Source organism: Pan troglodytes, chromosome 1 (genome assembly GCF_028858775.2).
Source record: "Pan troglodytes isolate AG18354 chromosome 1, NHGRI_mPanTro3-v2.0_pri, whole genome shotgun sequence".
Taxonomy (NCBI): Eukaryota; Metazoa; Chordata; class Mammalia; order Primates; family Hominidae; genus Pan; species Pan troglodytes.
In genome coordinates, this window is record NC_072398.2 from 43,567,239 (window position 1) to 43,576,599 (window position 9,361).

The 9,361-nt window shown below is 54.4% G+C and overlaps 1 protein-coding gene across 8 annotated transcripts in view; it reads right to left on the reverse strand.

Moving 5' to 3' along the window:
- Window positions 1–8,907, reverse strand: part of CDK18 (cyclin dependent kinase 18) — a 28,396-nt gene extending 19,489 nt beyond the window's left edge. The window contains exon 1 of one of the 8 annotated variants that reach the window (XM_016937225.2): window positions 8,685–8,903. The gene's annotated coding sequence lies outside the window, so the exon portion shown is untranslated. Of the gene's footprint in view, window positions 1–1,038; window positions 8,578–8,602 lie in introns of those variants that run through there. The other 7 variants (XM_016937230.2, XM_016937231.2, XM_063810182.1 and 4 more) reach the window with 7 other exon arrangements.
- Window positions 8,908–9,361: the final 454 nt, after the last annotated feature.

Consider the following 9,361-nt stretch of genomic DNA (forward strand, 5'->3'; position numbering starts at 1 on the left):
ATCTTCTGGTATTTTCCTTTTGACCTTTTTTGGGGGCCCAGCTAAAGCTGGTCTGCACTCTCTGAGGAGGCTCAGGATGTCCAAGTGATAAGATGGGACAAGGAGCCCTTCTGTCAGTTCTGGTCCTGGGCGTACAGAACATCCCAGATCAGAGACCAGAGCAAGGGGCAAGGGCCAGGATAGGCCTGGCCTCCATCTCCCCCATCCTCCTGCCTCCAGAGAAAGCCCACCTTACTCTCCCAGCCAGAGGAGCCCTCTCTGCTCCTTTTATCAGCCCTCTTTAAAGACACTCAAGGAAGGTCCTTCCCCAACTGTCCTGTGTTTTTGAGACCCCAAAGTCTGGAACCTTTCCTTAGGTCTTCCTTAAATACCAGAGGAAACAGCTTGTTTCCTCTCCACTTGCTCTGGCACAGAAACTGGCGCCTACCATCTTTTATACAATAAATTGGAGAAGAAAAGAAGAGTGTTGAGTTCACCCACCCAATAGCCCTCTCTCAGCCAGATATCCCGTGTCCAGCTCTCCTGCTGGCCTGTCATGGGACCTTCAGTCCTGTCTCTGGGTTTCTCTCCATGCCCAACTTTGGCAACAGAACTGCAGGGGCCTTTGAGCCTGGCATCCCTGGGGACCTCTCATTCTCATGAGGAGGGAGGGAATGGGGAGGATTTCCCAGCATCTCTAAACCATATTCCTATTTATACTCCACCCCCACCAGCTGGCCCACGCCGCCCAGTGCCCACATTCTGACAAGAACCCCTGGCTGGTCGTCTCCAGCTTTCCTCATTCCAATCTGAGAGACTAGCTTAAAAAAAGCAGCTTCATGTCACCGCCAAGAACTCCACTGGGCTCCTCTGACCAGCTCCCAGCTTCTGGTCACTTGGATTGCCCCACCTCTCGCTCCTCACACTCCGCATGGCCTCCCTCCCACCAGGCTGGGCCCAGGAGGCCTCCTTGGCCTGCATGGCCTCCCCCAGGCCTCTGAACATCTCATAGTTGTTCAACTGTTCTCTAAATGTCTTTGATCAGTGTCACTCACTCACCAGGGTTCAGCCTCCTCAAAGTCACTCACTCATTTCACAAGCACCTGCTCAGCGCCAGGCACTGTCCTGGGCCCTGGGCCTCGGATTCCACTCCCTTTGGCTGCCTGGGTCTCCTCCTGCTTCTTCCTTCCTCCCGGGTCTGGTGGACTTACTTCCTCTACCTGTCCCTTGAATGTCAACACTCCCACAATTCTCTCTTTGGCCCTTTGCTCTTCCTCTCTGGGCATGCTTCCTGGGTGACCTCATCCCCTCCCGAAGTGGAAACCACCACCCGCGTGCTGATGACTCCAGATCTGTAGCCCTGGCCCCACCAAGCCCCTCAGCTCCAGATGCTTGGGTGCAGCTGCCTTCTGGGCACCCTGCCTGTGTGTCCCCCAAGGGTTCAGTTAGAGGTATGTGTGTGTGTGTTTTCTTTTGGAGACGGAGTCACCCAGGCTGGAGTGCAGTGGCGTGATCTTGGCTCAGTGCAACTTCTGCCTCCCGGGTTCAAGCAATTCTCCTGCCTCAGCCTCCCAAGTAGCTGGGACTACAAGCGCATGACACCACACCCAGCTAATTTTTTGTATTTTAGTAGAGATGGGGTTTCACCATGTTACCCAGGCTAGTCTCGAACTCCTGAACTCAGGTAATCCGCCCGCCTCAGCCTCCCAAAGTGCTAGGATTATAGGTGTGAGCCACCGCACCTGGCCAAGATGTGTTTTTAAGTGAAGAGGACAGATGTGTACAGTTTGTAAAAGCTGTACGTATGCAGGATATACACATGTGTCACAGGCATGCACATATAAACACAGCACACTGTTAGATAACCCAGAAGGTGGTAAGTCAAAACACCAGCAGTAGTTATTCCTGGGTGGTAGAATTATGGGTGATTTTAATGTCTTCTTTTTGCTTATCTGCATCTTCTAATATTTCCATAATGAACATTTATTGCTTACATAAGAAGAAAATAGCAACACTTCTTTTTAAATGAAAAGAAAGTACTTTTAGATTGAGATCCTGGAGCAGTTTAGTGCAAGGCCTGGAGAAAACTATGATTACCTTGAGCAGGGGTCAGCAAACCTTTTCTGTAAGAGGCCAGACAGCCACTATTTTAGGCTTTGCGGGCCATCGTCTCTGTCGCAACTCTGCAACTCTGCCTTTGCAGCACAAAAGCACCCACAGGCAAGATGTAAATGAATGAGTTTGGCCTCGCACCAGTAAAACTTTACTATGAACACTAACATTTGAATTTTATAAAATTTTTAAGGGTCACAAAACTTTATTTTCTTCTTTTGACTTTTTACCGACTGCTTAAAAATGTAAAAATCATTCTTAGCTCATGGGCCATACAAAAACAGTCGGGACTTGGCCAAGAGCCATGGTTTGCCAACCCCTAGCCTTGAGCATCCAGTGCCTGTGTAGTGTTTGAATCCAGCATCCATTTCTTTGCGAGGTACTTGTTCTCCTCCTAATTGACAGGGCTGAGGCATTCCAGGATTTCCTTGCCCATCTCAGCATGGCAGGGACCAGGTACCCAGCCATCAGCTGGGTCAAGCCCCTGGCTCTATAGTTTGGAGGAACAGGAGGCTGAGCCCCTCTTGGGACCCCAGCACACAGCTCACCTTGTTAGCAGGACTGGCAAAAGTCGGAGCCTCAGACCAGCAGCCTCAGAGGGGGCTTTGGAAATCCCCTGGTCTGCACCTTCATGTTTCAGGCAAAGAAGGCAAGACTCAGAAAGGTAAGCGATCTGCCCGAGGCCACTGAGGGTGACAGGGCAGAGCTGGGACCACACTTCGGGCTTCTGACTTTGTGCAGGGTTGGAAGGGACTGCATGGGTCTGCGTAGAGATGGCACTCCCTTTATTGGTCACCACAGCCAAGAAAGTCACAGCATCCCCAAGGGCCACCTTCCTTGGGAAGGAGCCATGCCAGGTTTGGCACCCACACAGAACATGGCACCCAGCCCAGCCACGGCAGGGGATGCTGCCAGCTGGGCTCCACGGCAGGATCAGGGAGGGGCTCTGTGACCCCTTTCCTGGGCTCATCCCATGTTGCAGGCAGAGTTGGGAGCCAGTGCTGCTTTGTCAAGAGTGATGCCCTCTAGCATAACACCTACCGCCCACCTGCTTCCAGGCAGTGGGTCCTGCCAGGATGTGGGAAGGACAGCCCTGTCACCTCCTGGGCTGGTCACCCCGCAGCCCGGGGTGCTGGGTGGCTGGGGCCAGAGAAGAGAAGAAGGTCTGGTTCCTGAGGAGACTCCCCAGGCAGAAAAGGGCAGGCTTCTTTAGGGAAGCAAGGTGTGAGGGCAGTAATCATTCTGGAGCTCTGAATTTCCCTCGATAATGATAAGATGGGGAACAGTGTTCAGAGTGAGGGAGGGTAGAAATTTTTTGTTTTTTTGAGACAAAGTCTTGCTCTGTCACCCAGTCTGGAGTGCAGTGGTACAATCTTGGCTCACTGCAACCTCTGCCTCCCTTGTTCAAGCGATTCTCATGCCTCAGCCTCTGGAGTAGCTGGGATTACAGGTGCCTGCCACCATGCCTGGCTAATTTTTGTATTTTTAGTAGAGATGGGGTTTCACCATGTTGGCCAGGCTGGTCTTGAACTCCTGACCTCAGGTGATCCACCTACCTCGGCCTCCCAAAGTTCTGGGATTACAGGTGTGAGCCTCTGTGCCTGGCCAGAAACATTTTAAGAATAGAGTTCTCTTCCCAATTTGGGGGCTGATCCCTGATGTTTGCAGGGACCCTGATTTCAGAAAAAAATATCAAGTGGGGCCAAAGGCACTGAGAACTACCAAATGTAGCCCATTAACTCTGCCACCACCCCTTGATAATGACATCAGGTAAAGCAAAGAGCTACTAGGTGGACATTATCTCACTGGAGTCCTCGCAATCACATGAGATAATAGTATTATCCTCCTATTTTATAAATGAGGAAACTGAAACCTGGGTGAGCAAATTACTTAACCTAAGGCAACCAGTTACTGAGTGGAAGAGGCAGAATCTGAACTGACCCCAAAGTCCATAAACTGCCTCCACCCATGGTGGACAGGAGACATACACTCAACATATAAATAATGATGAGTGCACCAGCCAGCCATTATTGGGTCATCTTGTCTATCCCGACTCCACCATTTCTAGGGAAGACTTTTATTTAATGGTGGGGGTAGGGAGGCTCAGAGGGTGGGACCATTATCAAGAGCTCCAGGAAAGAGGATCTCATCATAGTCCTTTCAAAAGTTCTGGCCCATGTCTCCCAGAGCAAGATGTCCAGTCTCTTCAGGGTTACTCATGCTGTCAGGGAGCTTTGCTTCAAGACCCGTTTTTTGTTTTGTTTTGTTTTGTTTTGTTTTTCGCCCAGGCTGGAGTGCAGTGGTGCGACCTTGGCTCACTGCAACCTCCACCTCCTGGGTTCAAGCGATCCTCCTACCTCAGCCTCCCGAGTAGCTGGGATTACAGGCACACGCCACCATGCCTAGCTAATTTTTGTATTTTTAGGAGAAACAGGGTTTCATCATGTTGGCCAGGCTGGTCTCAAACTCCTGGCCTCAAGTGATCCACCCGCCTTGGCCTTCCAAAGTGCTGGGATTACAGACATGAGCCACCACACCCGGCCTAAGACCCTTTTCAATTTTTTTTTTTTGACAAGTTCTTGTTCTGTTGCCCAGGCTGGAGTGCAGTGATGCAATCATGGATCACTGCAGCCTCAACCTCGTAGGCTCAAGCGATCCTCCCCTCTCAGCCTCCCGAGTAGCTGGGACTACAGGCGCATGCCACCACACCTGGCTAATTTTTGTATTTTTTTAGAGATGGGGTCTTGCCATGTTGCCCAGTCTGGTTTCGACCTCCTGGGCTCAAGCAATCCGCCCACCTCCCTTTTCAGTTTAAAACCAAACCTCACACTTGCCTCACTACCCCTCCTCCTCTGCAGATGTAGCTGTGGAGATTCTAGGAGCAGATGGGCTCTCTTTCAGACAGGAGGTCTGGCGGAGATGCACCCACGGCTTTTCCTCTTCCAGACTTGCTGCTGAACCACTGGCCAGCTCCAGCCAGGCCCAGCTACCAGCTCTGTAGTGATCCTGGATCCCAGACCCTTGGCCTGAGCTGTTGTGAGCCCAGCCTGTGTGTGCATGTGCATGCAGGTGTGTGTGTGTAAGCAGCTGTGGGAGCCAGGACAAGATTAACCTTGGTCTGCTCCCACCCCCTGGATGTGGGAAAGTGCCCACTCAGCAGGGAATGCCTGGAGGGCAAAGGTGAAAAGTCCAGGGAAGGGGACGTAAGGGGTTATGGTGGGACACAGAGCCGAGGAAGAGAAATGTGACTTATTGCCAAAGGTGGGCTAATCAGGTGGGCCTGGAACCAGGCCAGCCACTCACCCTGAACAACAGAGCAGAACAGGGACTGCAATTAATTAAGTACCAGGGGAGGGTCCTCCTACCTCAGGGAAAGAAGGCGCTGCCAGAGGCCCCTCAGAGCAAGAGGCTGCTGCCTCTCCAGCTCCCAGTGCCTGCCTCATTCATAACTGCTAGAAGGTAGGGCCCCCACAGCACAGATTCCTGGCCCCTCCTGGAAGATTTCCATCCAACCCATTCCCCTACCACCACCACCATTCTCTTACACAGAGCCCTCCTCCCTAACCTGGAAGAGCAGTAAAGATTCTGTCTAACTAAGGGCTTGGCCTGATGGGGCTGGGAAAATCTACCTTGGTCTCTAGACCAGCCCTGGTGCAATCACCAGGAAATTCCCTTTCCAAACAAGCACCACCAACCACTATAGCTACCAGTTATTTAGTCTCTGCTACATGCCAGGCACTGTGCATTATTTCTTTTTTTTTTTTTTTTTTTTTTTGAGACGGAGTCTTGCTCTGTCGCCCAGGCTGGAGTACAGCGGTGCAATCTCGGCTCACTACAACCTCCGCCTCCCGGGTTCACGCCATTCTCCTGCCTCAGCCTCCCGAGTAGCTACAGGCACCCGCCACCACGCCCGGCTAATTTTGTGCATTTTTTTTTTTTTTCAGTAGAGACGGGGTTTCACCATGTTAGTCAGGATGGTCTCGATCTCCTGACCTCGTGATCCGTCCACCTCGGCCTCCCAAAGTGCTGGGATTACAGGCGTGAGCCACCGCACCCGGCCTAAATCTTATAACAGCCCTCTATTATGATCCTCATTTTACAGATGAGGGAACGGATGCTGGGAGAAATTCACGAGTGTGCTAGTGAGGGGAAGGTCACATAGCTACTATATGCTGGAGCTGGATTCCACCAAGGCCAGAAGTTTGCCCTCCCCTTTAGTTCTTAAGCTCAGTTAGAGAAGAACAGAAGGAATCAGAGGACAGGTAGATGGAGATGCTGGACAAAAGTCCCAACAGGGTGATCCCAGAAAGTAGAGGCTTGGTTAGGGTAGGAACCGGGAAGAGTCAAGCCGGGCTCTGCCCCACAGTGTAGGACGCATTCCCGAGTGCAGGACGGCCCAAGTAGGCAGAGGACAGAGTCCGAGTCTGTAGAGGAAGCAAATGCACCCTGAAAGGCAGCTCCATGTCCTCTAGACCTGAGCGGGGGTTTGCAGGGCTGGCAACCTGATCCCACGAGATCTCAGACCAAGAACCTATTTGCTCCTCAGATCTGGTGCCCTCTCTCCTGTGCCCCATGGAGAAGCCTGGCTCTGCGTAGTGCAGGACAGACAGATGGGAGCCTCAATATTTGGAGCACCACCCCCATTCTGACGCAGACCAGAGAACTCCAGAGTGGGCCGGAATCTCCCCACAATGGGGCAGGGGTTGACAGCAGGGGCTTGGGGTCAGACGGCAGTGGGCTGGATCCCACCTCTGTGTGACCTTGGAAAAGTTGGTCTCTCAGAGACTCAGTTTCTTCACCTGTAAAATGGGGATGATAACAATACCTACTTCATAAAGTTGTGACGCACTGCTTGGCGCAGAGTAGATATTCAACAAATGGTGGCCACTAAGGCTTGTCTACTCTGCCTCTGGCACCCCCGATAAGTTTGGGAAGAACTTCTGGCACGCGTGGAGAGCTTCTTCCATTCTCCTGGCAGGGTATGGGGAGAGTCCTGGGGACCCAGTGGGGAGAGTCCTGGGAACCCAATGGTCAGGTACACCCCAGATTAAGGGTGGGGGAGGGGTCAGCCCCACAGCCTCCTCAGCTGCACAATAGGTGGCTGGGAAAGGGTAACCCGAGATAGCAGCTTTGCTGTGGCAAGGTGACCCTCTCTCTGGAACGCCTTCAGGATGCAAACCCGGACCTGGAGCCAGTGTCGCCCTGTACTCCACCGACCCTCAGCACCCTCAGCACCATTTTCCCAGGCCCCTCCCAAGGCCAGGCTAAAGGCAGGGGATCTCTGAGGACGTGCCAGTCCACCAGGCGCTCCAGGCATCCTCTCAGGCCCGTGTCCAGGAATGTGCTGCATGCCCATGCCCGGGTGGGGAATGCCACGCGAACATGCCGAAGCTCACTGGGTGCTGACACAGGAGGGGCAAGCCGGTGGTGTTAGTGAGTCACAGGGCCCAGGCCACAGCTGGGGAACTGCCGAGGGCTGGGCTAGGGGTGGGGAAGAAGGGGAGACAGTAGCAGATAGCGCAGAAGAGGTTCCAGGGCCTCTCACTCCCACGGTGTCAATCCTCCCACCCCGACTGCCGGGAGGTGCCCAGAGAGAATGAAGAGAGGCAGGGCTGGTGCCTAGGAGGGTGCTGACCCTGCAGCACAGAAAACCCCTCACTGTCTCTGCAGCCCAACTCCCACCCAGCACAAGGTCTGCAGACACCTTCAGGGAATCCCCGCCCCCCACAGGGCGAAAACAGAGGCCTCCAGTCCAGACCCGATTTTGGATTTCAGATTCCTGATGGTGTCCCTCAACTACAGCAGAATCCTCAAGGCACATCTCCTTAGCCCAACAGGTCACCGCCCACTCCCCCCCGCCCCACCCAGGCTCCTTTCCCTCTGCTGCATTAACCCTCTGTCGCCCGCTGATGAGGGGTGAAGGGGGGCACTGCCCCTTTGGTCTTCCGGGATGGAAAGAGAGAAGCAGCAGCATTCTCCCGACCCCTGCCTCCCCCAGAACTGGGACCTGCAGGGCTTCACGTGTCCTTCCACGTTCTTCCCAGGGCTCCGGCCTCCCACCCCCTGCCTGCCGCTCTGGAAAGTTCACCAGAGCCCAGGAACCCCTTCAAGGCAGCGATGTGGCCCCACACTCTCGGGTCCTTTGGTCCCTGGAGACTCCTGACCCTTGCCCTTCCCAGAATGAAGGGAGCTTAGAAAGCGCCTGGTTCGGGACTGGGTGGAAAACTTTGCTTTGTAGGGTTCAGACGGGAGCCCAGGGGCCAAAGTGATCCCAGATGGAGACTCCCTGAGGGGGCGCGGGGTCTGAGATTGCAAAATAACCCTCCCTCTCAAGCACCTGGAACTTACGAGTGGCCTTTCGAGGGCACCCCCCACCCCTCAACACACAACACAGTATCACACAGATCACGCCTCGTGATCTCTGCTCTCCCCTCGCCGCTCCGGTATTTCCCTCCAACCTCTCGCCCCAGGGCAAAAGCAAAACTGCGCCTTTAAGAGCCGTTCCGCTTACCTTTGCTCCTTATACCCGGCGCCGCGGTGCCCCCTCCTCCGACCTCCCCCTTCCTCCCCGGCGCACCGCCCGCGGGACTCACAGCGCGTGTCCTGGGGGCCGCGGTGCGCCCGCTCCCTCCCGGGCACGGGGCAGCTTCCCCTGCTCCGGAAAGGTGAGCAGTTCCCCAGAGAAGCTGCAACCTGAGCTGGCCGAGGAGGAGGTAGAAGGGGAGGGGAAGGGAGGGAGTGGAGGAAGGTGGGGAAGAGGAGGGAGGAGGAGGAGGAGGAGGAGGAGGAAGGAAAATGCCCGGCCCCCGCCAGAGTTTTTCACATGTACAAGTTGACTCCGCCCCCGGCCCTCCCGCCCTGCCCACAGCCGCTACCAATCCCCAGGGCTCCCTCTGCCCGGGTGCCCACCCCTTTCTCCCACTCTGGGAACCAGGGTCCAAGTGCCTCTTCCTGTTTCGTTTCTAAAACCGGCCCTGAGAGCCTTGGCTAGGGGATGAGGCCTTCTGGACTGGATCACCCCAGGACACCAAGGCGCCAGGGGTACACTGAGAGTGCCTGCCTATCTCTAAAAGCGGTGCTCCTACCTCTCCTAGGTACCTCCCTGTACCTGGCGCCCTAGGAACGAATGTGCGTGGACAGATTTTGGTGGTCATTTTCTTGACAATAGTAGCCCTCGGGCTCCCCTTCTACCCTATCCAGTGGGACTTGTCACTTACCTTTCCGGACAAAATTCCCACCTCTCCAGGACCTGAATGAAGCCCTCGTTACC